We start from the raw sequence: 14,503 nt of genomic DNA, 5'->3' as shown, positions 1-14,503 counted from the left end.
TGCCCGATGATCGGCAAGCCATAGAGAATAAATGGATCTTCAAGAAGAAGACTGACGCTGACGGTAATATTACTGTCTACAAATCTCGACTTGTTGCGAAAGGTTTTCGACAAGTTCAAGGAGTTGACTACAATGAGACATTCTCACCCGTAGCGATGCTTAAGTTCGTCCGAATCATGTTAGCAATTGCCGCATTTTATGATTATGAAATTTGACAAATGGATGTCAAAACTGCATTCCTTAATGGATATCTTAAAGAAGAGTTGTATACACTACAAAAAAAGACACATCCATGACATTTTGGGCCGAACGAATTTTTTTCCCTGTCATACTTATGACACTTCTATGACGATAATTGTGACAAAACCCGGTATCATCATAGATGTGGTGGGATCCTACTTCTATGACAGAAAATCATGACAGAAATGGGCTTTTCGTCCTGGGCGGGTCGGAGACGTAGCTGCATGACATTCTTTGGGCCGTCCATGATGGAAAAAACCATGGTACAAGCGAGGGCGAGAAAAATATCGGGGAGTTCCCGGTTATGGTGGGTGGTCGGGGGCCAAGCGATGCGCGTTTCTCTCGTACGTACGCGCGTGTGTGCGAGGCGTTGCGCTCTAACTGAACCCGAGCGAGGCGTTGGGCTCTAACTGAACCCGAGTGATTGCACTGCAGGCTACGCGTTACTGAACCCGAGCGATCGATCGATGGCTGTTAACTGAACCCGATCAAGCGATTCCTTCGCTACTGCTGCTAACTGAAGCCGATCGATCCTGCCTCTGGATGAACAGTGAGCATTGTTGGGGAGGTTTGGATGAACAGTTCCCGGTGGGGGTTGGATGAGCAGGAACCCGTGGTAGTAGAGGCCGTTGCCGCTGGATGAACAGTACCCCGATCGATCGAGCCGGTGGATGAACAGGACCCCGTGGAGGGCTGGATGAACAGGAACCCGTGGAGGGCTGGTTGAACAGTAGCTAGTGGAGGGCTGGTTGAACAGTAGCCGGTGGAGGGCTGGATGAATAGTAGCCCGTGGAGTGGTGGTTGAACAGGACCCTCGTGGAGAGGGCTGGTTGAACAGTAGCCGGTGAAGGAGCGCGCGGTGGAGGCTGGATGAACAGGAGCCTGTGGATGAACAGTCGCAGGTGGAGGCTGGAGGAGGTCGACGGCGGATGAACAGTAGCCCGTGGAGGCTTGAGGAGGTCGACGGTGGAGATGAACAGTATCCCGTGGAGTCCCGTTTTGCGGTACACCACACCCCTCCCGATGAACAGGACCCCCGTTTCGACCGTAGCACTCCAACACAAGTCCGTTTCCTCCATTTTGCGGTACGCCACACCCCTCCCGGTCAACAGGACCCATTTCGACCGTAGGAGGTCCAACAGAAGTCCGTTTCCTCCGTTTTGCGGTACGCCAGACCCCTCCCGATGAACGGAATCTCGTTTCGACCATGGCCGGTCGAACACCAGGCCATTTCCTTCGTTCTGCGGTACGCCAGGCCTCATTTCCATCGGCTGTTCCGTCCAAGCCGGTTGGCTCCCGATGAACACAATGACGCATTCCGTTTCGACCCAGGCGGTTGGCTCCCCATGAACACGACGACGATGCAGTTTCTCCGTTTCGACCCAGCCATGTACACGAGCCCTGGCCGTACGTATGCGTGAGTAGGCATTCGAGACCCCGCCCGTATGTACGTACGTGGTCGTATTTACTTTCTTGCACCCTGGCCGCTGTACGTACGTGTACATGCTACGTGTGCGCCTCTACTACCACACGTGCGCGCCTCTACATCGACCAGTATGTATGTACTCGTTCGCGACCGGAATGACATCACTACGTACACTTCGACTAGGTGGGTCTCGACTGTCAGGCACTTCCTTGCGTGCGAAGATGTAGCTGGTGGATCCCAGCAGTCAGGGGGGAAACGTTTTTTTCATGAAATACGGTGGCCCGTCTGGTGGGTCCCTGCTGTTAGGTGGAGGAATAATTTTTTTGCGCATAATAAGGAGGCACTTCCTTGCTACGGCCGTGGACCCAACTGTCAGCCTCTCCACGTACAGTACTCTTCCGATGGAAGTCATTCCTTGACCACATTGACCACACCGCACCGAGAGCACCAGGGCGGTGGACGGCGAGGCCTAGGAAGGGGACGGCGCGGGGCCGGGGAAGACGCGGCAGTGGATGCCCACGCGGAGAGGAGTACGAGGGTTCACTGGTTCGGCTGCGGTGTGAGGCTGCCGTCGCCGCAGGGCCTGGCCAGCGGTGGGAGTAGTAGGGGGCGGGGAGGCTTCCGCGGTAGCACAGCCGGCCACGGGAGGCAGGAGCAGGTGGCCTCGCCGGCGCTGGTTTGGGCCGCTGGTGGAAGAAGAGCAGCGATTGAAGAAGCAGCAGGACCGTTCGATTCAAATCCAATGGTCACTGCTGCTAGAATCATTTGTTGACTAAGTTGACAAGCCCTGCGTACGCGTCAACTTAGTAGACCCACAGGTCAGCCTCCCAACCGGTGCGCCCCAGATGTTAGTGGGAGGAATCATTTTTTTCGCGTAATAAGGAGGCAGTTGATTGCGTGCGGCCAGGCCAGCGGAGGGAGTAGGGTGGGCCGGTGAAGCCTGCGCATCATCACAGCGGGCCACAAGAGGTGGGAGCAGGCAGTCCCGCCGACGCTAGTTTAGGCGGCTGGAGCAGGAAGACCAGAGATTGAAGAAGCCCGTCGGCCGTTGGATGGACATCCAACAGTCACTGCTGCTAGAATCGTGTGTTGACTGACAAAGCCTTGCGTAAACAAGTCAGCCTCGAAATCTATGGCGTGTACAACCCATTTGCTATTATTTTTTATAATTTTTACTCATTTTCTAATTCATATGGAATTTATTGCAGCCCATTTTCCATTTTTAGAATTGCTACCCATTTTCTGGTCAGTACCAGGGTTAAAAAATTGAACTAAATATGTGCGAAATTTTGAAAATTCGCAAATTTTTGCTGGGGAACAAAATATTCTTAATCCAAAAAATAGTAGCCATACTAAAACAAATTTAAAAATAAATTAGTACTATGTCATGTTAAATCCAATGAAATATAAAATATCAGTGAAGAACAAAAACAAAAAAGGAAACTGATTTCCCATTTGCTATAATGTTTTTGGAATTTTCAACCCCTTTGATATTACTTTTAACAGACACTGACCATACTCTTTGGCCAGGCCGGAATGCATCCCTCCTCGTCTTGAAAGATTTGCAGCCCAGTAAGTCGGAGAAAACAAATAGGCCTAGCTTGGGTATTCTTCAAAAATAAATATTGGGCTACCTATTTTCGCAAAGAAAAAACTGCTGGGCTGGTCATGTTGTTAGACGGGCCGCAGAGACCGCACTACCCAGTTTATAGCCTGCTCCTCCAAATTACTACTCAAAAAATAAGTTGTGCAATTCTATCATTAATTGACTATACGTTGAAAATGATGTGGGTCCCAGATATCAGCAGGGTGGATTAGAGTACAAAAACGAGGGGTGCATCTGAGTAGTAAAAGAGGCGCTTGCTTGTGTTCGGGAGTGGACCTGGTGGGTCCATACTGTCATACTCACAACTACAGTCCTCTCCCGATTCACTATGTTGACAGGGCCGGACGGCGGCGCCGCAGTGAGCGCACCAAGGCGGAGGATTTAGTGTTGTCGCCAATGTGTTGGGCTGGGTTGGACATTCTTATTGAAAAATAAAAATGGACCAGAACTATTTACGACATTGACTACGATTTGCATGGGTCCGCTGGTTGCAGGAAGAAAATGGTGGGAGAAAGAAGACTGGTCGCTATCTTTGCCTAAGAATAATATCGACTGAATGTAACGACACTATCATAGGAAATAATATCCTCCTGTTAAATCGTGAATTTAAAGAACTGGTGCATGAGCATTTAGCTTTATTTATTTATTTACTTATTTATGTTTAGGGGAACATGAGCATGTACCTGGGCCGGATTCATGTGAGAGCCTCCCTTCCAGTTAATTATGGGCTCCTCTATTGGGCCTTCATCAGTGGGCTGCATGTTATCAACAAGTGGAAAATGTGTTCCGTACAAAAAATAGTATGCGTTACGCACGGTACGGGGCACTAAAGGATCGGACCGTGCAACGACTTCCAAAACATTGTGTTTGTCGTTCTAACAACACATTAATTCAACCAACAGACGAAATATACTACTAACTGTACATTGAAAATAGCAGCAGCAGCAACCAGGGCTGGGGGTGCAACAGAAGCAGTAAGCAGGCCAAAAGAGTAAAGACGCAGCTCTCTCTTCCAAATCAAACATCAGCCATCATTACAAAAGGGCTACCAAAAAAGAACAAGTGTATGCATCAAACTAAATAAACATCCTACTACACTAAGTGTACGCATCTAACTAACTAGCTCAGTTAGACGTTACTATTTATTAAGCTGTAGAGATTGGCTGACGGCTTGAACCAGATGGGTGCCTGACGGGGGAAACTCCAGCCAGCAGGTCAAAGTCTGATACTTGCGACCCTCTCTCCTACTTTGGGCTGCAGAGCATGGCGGCACATATCAGGGTATGGTGCATGCAGAGACGCATGGTATGCTGTGTACACACAGTTTTGCCTGATGAACGAAACGGCGCTGCCATCATGATCCTTGCCGTCGGTTATCTCCTAGTTAATCAGATAATTCAGTCCGAGAAATAGAGAGCGTGTACCAAGGCTACTTACCAGCCTCCAGTCAAAAATTCCTGAAGGCCAAGAGAAGCTGGAATCCTGCTCAAAGACCTTGCAGTGACTGTGATTGTATTCCGCGAAACAACACGTCCGGTACGTGCGAACGATCATCAATCGTTCGCCGTTGTCTGATCGAGCCAGGAACCACCTGCAACTGCCATGCCGCTTTTCTTTGAAAGGTTCTGGGATTAGGAAGGGTAGGGACACCAAGCGGCCTACAACATCATATCAAGTTGGAGTCAAATAAAAAGGGCTCTTAATGTAGTCAATCTTAAGAACAACATGTTATGAGCATGAATTTTTTTCCAGTAAATGTTGACAGTAATATAAGCAAGCCATCATGATATCATAGGAAAGTAACATACTGCTGTAACAGTCGTTTGTAGCGATGACTAGAGTAGGCTAGCAATACGTCCAGCCATAGAAGGAGTCGACAACGTAAATGAAGCCCTTGTGTTCAATGGCATCAGAGAACCATGGAGGATGTATGATCCTGCGATGGACGTGCAGATTTATCCACTTACCGCAGTGACCTATCAGATAGGCGAGACCGCGGTTGAAGAACGCAATTAGCCTGAAGTCTTTATAATTCGCAGATCTTGTGGGCACTTGGCAGATTACAACCTTGAGCAAATCAAACTTGGTATCATGTTGGCTACTGTAAGATTCCAAGTATTCTGGGCCGCCGTGCCAAAGCAGTGCAGTGTTAATCGAAGGAAGGGGGATCAATCGCCGGGTGTAGACCTCCACGAGCATCAGCTGCCGCGACCGTCGACGAGCACCATCCAAGACGTGTTCATGTCGACCCATTACATACCGTTAATGTAGTTGAGCGTGACGGGGATCGGATCGCAGTCAAGGGGGTTGATGCTCGCCACCCTACGATCATTATGCTGTGTGACATGCCATTTCTGAAGATCAGGCGGCATCAGCAAGCAAGGAGCTGGCTTAAAAAGCTCCGGCCTGAGGGCTTTGAGTAAACGGTACAACCCCGACGAGCACGCGATGAGCGGCATGGTACTGAGATTGTCCACACGCGAAACAATGAGCTTGATTACCTCTGTGGGGAGCGAATTCCAGCCACTCTTTCGGCAGATGCTGCTCGGTTCTGCCATTGTTAGTGCTTGGGTTTCGGACGAGGGGGAGGCGCCTTAGCGGGCATGGAAGATTGGACGAGATTATGTGCGGACAAAGATGGAGAAGCGAATATGTGCTGCGGGAAGTGGACAGGTGATGATGACTACAACACGCCGCTTGACTTACGAGACACATACCAGCAGCGTAGGGTCATATCAATGCCAGACAACTTGCTTGAGTGATCACAGTACTGGTACTCCCTACAGTACCTACTACTATGCCCTAACTTGCTTGAGTAGAGTAGCAGTGGAGTAGGACTGGAGGAGTAGTATATTCTAATCTAAAATAGTTACAAAGTTCAATGCCCGAGCGTGGAACAACTACGAACCGCCATCGGTGCTAACTCCAATCCCTAGCAAACGTTCGCTGGGAGACATGGCAGTTGCAAACGCCCGCGACGCAGTTACAGTACGTGTGTAAGGGTGGCGGTTTTGTCAAATACTATGGCTTAAAAACAGGCCACCGTCGGATGGAAATCTGATGGTTACGTGGGATTTGCCAGGATTGAGCTCGTGGCAAACAATCGCTAGATATCATCACTAAAAAAAAGGTTAAAACACCCGGGGCTATAACTTGCACTAGCTGACCACTAACAATGATACTAACATAGTTGTAAAATGGTCAAAGACTGTGTCTACGTGGCATTTTTTACAAAACACCAATTGTGATTGACCCATGCAGGAGTAATCCCATGTGTAAAAACTAATGATATCCTGAGAATTTTATCAAAAAATGGTATGTCGACCATTTCATCGAAAAAATGATATCTCGAGAAAGATGATAGATAAGGTGAGGAGGAGTGGGGCATGGTGGTGACTGGTGGTCGGACTGGGCGGAGGCATGGGGATGGACGGCGCCGGTAGCGGCCACCATGCCAGATTGTTCCAGAGACTTCCTTTTTTTAATTTCTCAGCAATGAGGTTGTGGGAGATAAGGATGAACGAGGCAAGGCCTTATCTGTAAATGTGGAGAGAGGTGCAGGTATCTTTTGTAAAATTGTCATTGTTTGCTTTCTATCCGTCAGATATAGATCAGACAGTCTATATTATAATATGGCAGGCACACCATCATCACCAACTAGGTTTTTTCTCTACTCCTACTCCTATAAAAGACTCAGTTGGTGATGATGGTGTGTCTGCCATCCGCCATTTCTGACCATTAGATTTGCATCTAATGGCTGTGATGTAAGTTGTGGCCTTTTGCAACAATTCCCACTTCTCTGCTCTAGTTTACACAAAACCCCTTAGTATCTTGAAACCAACCACATTCCTCCCTTACTTCATCAAAACAGCCCAAAGAATATATTTGGAGTGAAACATAAGATATTTTTAGTGATACGTATATCAAAACTAAACCGTCCCCTACAGCCACTCTCGTTTCATGGATGGCCTGGTCGATGCCTCCAAGGAGCCCTTCGTCTACTGCTATGAGTGACCGGTGCCGTTTTGGGGCTCGCCGACGGACCTCGTGCGTCACCTCACGCAGGCGTCCGTCTATCACTACTGGCCCGCGGCGAAGAACATCAAGTACGAGACGTGCTACCCGTTCACCGTGTCGGAGTCGCTGGAGGAGGACGGCGGCGTCTTCCTCTTGATCTTGGGCACCGGCGAGGCTAGCGCAGGCCGCCGCCCCGTCTCTGTAGTGTGCGTCAGGGGCGACGCCGCTGACGCTGACACTGACACGAGGTCGATGTACGGGTGCGTGCTCACTATTACTACCCCTCAGAGGTACGTGGGCGGCGACACTGGCTACGTCAAGCTGACTAGGACTGTGCCGAGCTGGGACCTTCCCGCCGATGTGGACATGGAAGACGCATGGCATGATTTGACCCCCAACAATGTGCACGGGGACTCCAAGGAGGTTCACCTGGACATATGCATTACCAAGTTAAATGTTGATCATTAGTCTTCGCTCAATGTAATCCGCTGTCTAAGCATGTGGAGACTTCCATGCATGATCTTGCTCTATTGGAGTATCACGCATGAATAAAAGTGTATCCATTTATGGTTTAGTCTAGAATCTTCCATGTATGAAATTTTTACTACAGTACTGGTGAAAGACTTATGATGAACCATTTCTTACATCTCCTCTGCCCCCTTCCAAGTCATCCTGATTTAATCCCTCCGTCTAGGTGTATAAGGGCATGGTTAATACTTAATAGTATGGCCAACTTTTGACTATAAGAAACTGCCATGTCATCTGTAGCCAACATGTATAACAATCGATACTCAAAAACTAATTCTTAAAGATCATTTCTTGCAAAGCACAATAAGTGTTATTTCTTCACAAGTTTTGGATGCAGGTTGAACGGTTGAACGTTTTTGTTTGCAAAAGATACTTTTTTATCTATTTCACCCGGATGTTTGTGAGCTCTAGAGATGAAATAATATCCGAAGAAACCTATCGATACCCGTTACACATGAGATGACCCCCACATCCCTTGTCAAAATAAACAACTCCCCGATCAATGCATTTCACTGTTCCGTGCAACACACGGGCACCTTACCATAGATTAGTACGACCAAAAATTGAACTAACAATATATATAGTACGATAAATGCTGATGCATGTCACCTAAAATTATATCATTGAAAACTATGTTCAAATACGAATCCAACGATATAGTTTTTGTTGACATGCACTAACATTTTGTCAGTTAAATCTTCAGTCAAATTCAATGGGGGACTAATAAACCACGACCGATGTAGTACTAGTGTAGAGGGCGGCACTGCACGCGAGTCTCACCCCGCTCGTGGCGCGGCAGTAAAGCCGTCATATCACAAAACCGAACCACTCCCAGTAATAAGTGGCCTGGTAAAATAAACGGACAAGCAACCATCACATACCTCCGTCTTTTTTGCATTTCATCTCTCTGCATTTACTTTCTCCGGTTCATCTTGCACACTCGATCCCTAGCTACTACTCCTAGTATCCCTAGCTACTACTCCTAGGGCCAGTTCTTTTGGCGGCTTAAAAAATAAGTCGTCTCTTCCCCGGCTTTCCCATAAGACTAGTCACAGTGGAGAGTAACATTAAGGCCCTGTTTGGTTCATAAGTCCTAGGACTTTTTCTAGTCCCAACTAAGAAGTCCCTCCCTGTTTGTTTCCAGGGACTAAAAAGTCCCTAGTCCCTCCCTGGAGGTTATTAAGGGCCTGTTTGGTTGGAGACTAGTGTGGCCAAGCCAAAGTGTGGCTAGCCACACAAGTATAGCAAGCCACACAAGTGTGGCTGAGAAATTGGATGCCAAACTTTGGCAAAAGTTGGCAAAAAAATAGTCTCTATGACAAGTGGGCCATAGGTGCAATAAAGTGTGGCAAGCCAAAGTGTGGCAAAAACCAAACACATGCCAATTAAAATGTAGCTGCCAAATTTTGGCTTGGCAAACTGTGGCCGGGAACCAAACAGCCCCTAAATGACCATGTTGCCCCTAGTATACAGAAAAATAACAACCAAACAACACCATGGGCCGGCGGAAACAAACACCCCCTAAGGCGCCTCACTCATTTATTTGGGCCTCTAAACTACTACTAGTACCTCCGTCCTGGTTTATTCGTCACCAATGTAATTTGTGCTAAATTTTGACCAAAGATTTAACTGATAAAATGTTAGTGCATGTGACGTGCACTAACATTTCATTAGTTAAATTTATGATCAAAATTTGACACAGATTACAATGGGGACCAATAAACCAAGATGGAGGTAGTAGTTATGGGATTACTAATCTAGAAGCCTAAAAGAACTGGCCCCTGGTACTCCTACCAGTAGTAGTACTCAAGTTGGAATTCCAATTGCACGGCACAACTTGTTAGGCAAAAAATTCGATACAGGGTGTAGGAAGCAGTTTGGGAATTTGCATGCCTTTCCGACCAGTGAGATACTCCGTACAAAGTATGACGGAGAAATAACCACGGAGAAGGAAGCTAAAAGTAAACAATCAAACAAGCATTTTTGCATTTGTTTTGCATTGAATCGTTTCACAAGCTTGACTAGTGTTGTTTTTCTACTTTTACAAAAACCGCATCGTAATGTTAAAACGTGCATTTGCACGTACATAAGTAATAGTAGTACTCCCTCTGCCTAGGTGTATAAGTCTTCCCTCCTTCTTGGTCACGGTGCACAACCAAAGATGACTTATTCACCTGGACGGAGGGAGTAGCACAGTTTGCAAGCATATATAGAGAGAGACGTGTAGTGCGATAGTATATAGGAGTAGTAAAGTTTGTCCTATATGCACGTACTTACAAAATGCGTACGGATACACAAGGTTTACATACTTAATTAAGGATGCTAATAATTCTTGAACGTTCGGGATTTATCATTTGCATCCCAAAACTAATGAGATCGCCTTACGGAACTAAATTATACTCCTACTAAAAGCCACGACGGTCGCAGGAGCGCTTGCGGCGCGCCACGAGTGCCCTGGTGCGCGGCCGTTTCCCAGCGCGCCGACACAACGCCTCTTCCTCAGCCTCGCAACTCGCGAGGTGCTGATTGGCGGCTTGCCGGCGGGCGAGCGCGATCTCACTGGTGTGGTGATCTGGCGCCAACAGGTACTCCTCGTTGGAAGCGTGCACCCCGTCCACGTACTGCCAAGCGTTGATGAGGCACTTGGGCCCGACTGCACTCAGGGCTTTGGCACGGGCGTCCTCCGCCACCCTCACGGCCCTCGCACGAGCCTTCTGCCAAAGAGCCAATTGCCTGACTCTCTCGGACGCGACATAGGCCTGCGAGACAGCTTGTCCCGCGGCGCGCTTCTCTTCCTCGGCCTTCTTCTCTGCCTCTATTTTGGCGCGCTCTGCCGGAGGCAAAGCCTCCCACAAGGCGACATCCATTTCTTTCGAAAGCTCCTCAAGGCTGGGGGGCTCGGCGAGCGGCGTGGCGTTCTCCTCGTAGCGGGGAGCCGACGCGTCCTTCGACGCGCGTGCTGGCGAGATTGGGAACGTCGACACATCCACCTCGACGCGTCGCGGCGAGGAGCGGAACACCGACGCGTCCTCCTCGACTAGTGGCGGCGAGGAACGGAACGACGACGCGTGACCGTCCGCGCGGTGCAGCGAGGGGCGCCTAGGGCTTGGGAGGGGCGATGCCATGGTGGTCGACGTGAGAGGGAGGGGGAGGAGATAGCGATGAACATGAGCGTTCTTCTGAATGCCGTGGGAGGTGCAGTATTTATAGCGAGCAATGGCACACCTACGTAAGATATGGACTGAGCTGCACTGACTTAACTGCAGGTCCAGTTGCATCACTGACATGTGGGCCAGACACCTGTTGGGCCCATATGTTAGTGACCCAATGCACCTGCAGTTAAGTAACTGAAGTAGCGTCCCGTAAGATATGTTGCGTGATTAACATAACAACTACGTGGGCATATTTGTTGGAGTAAATTACGGGGGAGGAAGGGGTGGAAATATTGGTGGTCACAACGGATTGGATGAGCGTGGGGGGAGGAGAGTCATGCATGCAGATTTTTTCCACACGGGGTGGAGTGGTGGGACCGCCGGAGGGAGAAGGAGAGTCAAGCAGGCATATTGTTTTCACACATGGAGAGGAAAAGATTTGGAGACGAATAGGCTTCCTGCAGGTATGGGTAACGGTGCATAATAAGTCATCTTGCATGCCGGGCTAGGTATAGTCTCAAGTCATTAAAAACATACACGCCCCACACATGTTCATATTTCAAGGTGCACTAAATTATTGCATGATGATTAAGGCTGGCCATAATGGTGGTATCTTAGCTGGTATCTGATAATCCCCAAGTGCAGGGAATCATCGTAGCAATTTCCAAAGGTGGAAGTGATAAGTATGGAGTGTCGAACCCACAAGGAGCTAAAGGTAAGATCAATATTCTCTCAAGTCCTATCTGCCACTGATACGACTCTACGTACACCGAACGTTTGCTTCCAACTAGAAACGAGAAATAAAATTACGTTGTGGGTATGAAGAGGATAACTTTGCATGGTATCGGAGAGCTAAAATATAAAAGTAGGTGTTGTTATCATAAAGTTAGAATATATTTCTAAATTATATAAATAGCGAGTGTGGAATAATGATGGATCGGTGTGCGGAATTGTCCTAGGCAATCGTTAACAAGACTTGTAGTCGTCATTGCAATTTCATATGAGGGAGAGGCATAAGCTAACATACTTTCTCTACTTGGATCATATGCACTTATGATTGGAACTCTAGCAAGCATCCGCAACTACTAAAGATCATTAAGGTAAAACCCAACCATAACATTAAAGCATCAAGTCCTCTTTATTCCCATACGCAACAACCCCCTTACTCGGGTTTGTGTTTCAGTCACTCACCAACCCACTATAAGTGAATCATGAACGTATTGCAACACCCTACAGCGGGAATCCCTCACGCTTGCGCGACACGGAGGGCACCATAGGACAGCACCAAAATGAAACATACAACTCGTACCAATCTAGATCATCAATCAACCCAAAGACAAAGGATATCTACTCAAAACATCATAGGATGGCAACACATCATTGGATCATAATATGTGGCATAAAGCACCATGTTCGAGTAGGGATTACAGCGGGGTGCGGGGGAGTGGACCGCGTAAAAGAGATGAGGATGGTGATGATGGTGGTGATGTTGATGAAGACGATCACCGCGGTGATGATTCCCCTCTCGATGGCACTCCGGTGCCACCAAGAGAGAGGAGGAGAGGTTCTCCCCCTTGTGCTTCCTCCTCCATGGCCCCCCTGGATGGGGAAAGGTTCTCCCTCTGGTCCTTGGCCTTCATGGCGATGATGGCCTCTCCGGGATACTCCTTCATGGCCATCGGTGATGATGGCCCCCTCCGGCAGGGTGCCGGAGAGGGCCTAGATTGATTTCTCGTGGCTACAGAGGCTTGCGGCGGCGGAACTTCCGGTCTAGGTTTCTTTCTGGAAGTTTGGGCATATATGAGAGGTGTTGGCGTCGAGAACAAGTCAGGGGGGTCTCCGGGCTGTCCATGAGGCAGGGAGGCGCGCCCTGGGGGGTGGGCGCGCCCCCCACCCTCGTGGGCAGCCCGGGACTCTTTTGGCCCAACTCTTTGACTCCTTGGCCTTCTTTTGGTCCAAAAATAAGCTCCGTCAAGTTTCAGGTCAATTGGACTCCGTTTGGTTTTCCTTTTCTGCGATACTCTAAAACAAGGAGAAAACAGAAACTGGCACTGGGCTCTAGGTTAATAGGTTAGTCCCAAAAATCATATAAAATAGCATATAAATGCATATAAAACATCCAAGGTTGATAATATAATAGCATGAATACTTCATAAATTATAGATACATTGGAGACGTATCAGCATCCCCAAGCTTAATTCCTGCTCGTCCTCGAGTAGGTAAATGATAAAAGAAATAATTTATGAAGTGTGAATGCTAGCAGGTGCACCAGTTTGATCAATGATAATTTCAATCACCTTTTCTAGCATCCTTATATGTCATAACAGTAGCTCATCTCATAAAACTTTTCATGATCAAGTAACAAGCTATTCACATGTTAAAGTATAGTTCATAAACTTTCTTGAAAACTAACAAACAGTCCTCTTAGTCATCAAACAATTGCAATTCATCTTATTTTCAGGAAGGGTATATGTCAGAGCTTTGATTTAGCAAACTCCACATACTCAACTATCATTTAATCTTTCGCAATTGCTAACACTCGCGTGATATTTATGGGTTCAAAGTTTTAATCGGATACAGAGAAAGATAGGGGCTTATAGATTCGCCTCCCAACCTTTTACCTCAAGGGTAATGTCAACAATAATAGTTCATGATAACTTACATCCAATTGGATATATATATATATATATATATATATATCAGGATCTTTCCAACACAATGTGCTTGCCAAAGGATAAAATGTAAAAAGAAAAGGTGAGGATCACCATGACTCTTGCATAAGGTAGAAGATAAAAGTAAAAGATAGGCCCTTCGCAGAGGGAAGCAGAGGTTGTCATGTGCTTTTAAGGTTGGATGCACAAAATCTTAATGCAAAAGAACGTCACTTTATATTGCCTCTTGTGATAGAGACCTTTATGATGCGGTCAGTCGCTTTTATTTCTTCCCTATCACAAGTTCGTATAAAGCTTATTTTCTTCGCACTAATAGATCATACATATTTAGAGAACAATTTTTATTGCATGCACCGATGACAACTTACTTGAAGGATCTTACTCAATCCATAGGTAGGTATGGTGGACTCTCATGGCAAAACTAGTTTAAGGGATATTTGGAAGCACAAGTAGTATCTCTACTTGGTGAAAATAATTTGGCTAGCATAAGGGGGAAAGGCAAGCTCAACATGTTGGATGATCCATGACAATATACTTTATTTCAGATATAAGAAAACATAACCCATTACGTTGTCTTCCTTGTCCAACATCAACCTTTTAGCATGTCATATTTTAATGAGTGCTCACAATTAAAAAAGATGTCCAAGATAGTATATTCATATGTGAAATCTCTCTTCCTTCAATATTCTTTCATGAATTGTTCAAGTGACCAATTCTACGTTTGCTAACTTTCAATGAGTTTACTACCTATACTTATTATGTGTGAAGTAATTACTCCCCATGTTGTAAGCATATGAAACATATATAAATTCAGATTTATGACATTCAATTCATTCAACCTTTTACTCATAGGATATACGTG

Source organism: Aegilops tauschii, chromosome 4, assembly GCF_002575655.3.
Source record: "Aegilops tauschii subsp. strangulata cultivar AL8/78 chromosome 4, Aet v6.0, whole genome shotgun sequence".
Taxonomy (NCBI): domain Eukaryota; kingdom Viridiplantae; phylum Streptophyta; class Magnoliopsida; order Poales; family Poaceae; genus Aegilops; species Aegilops tauschii.
This window is presented reverse-complemented; position numbering follows the sequence as displayed.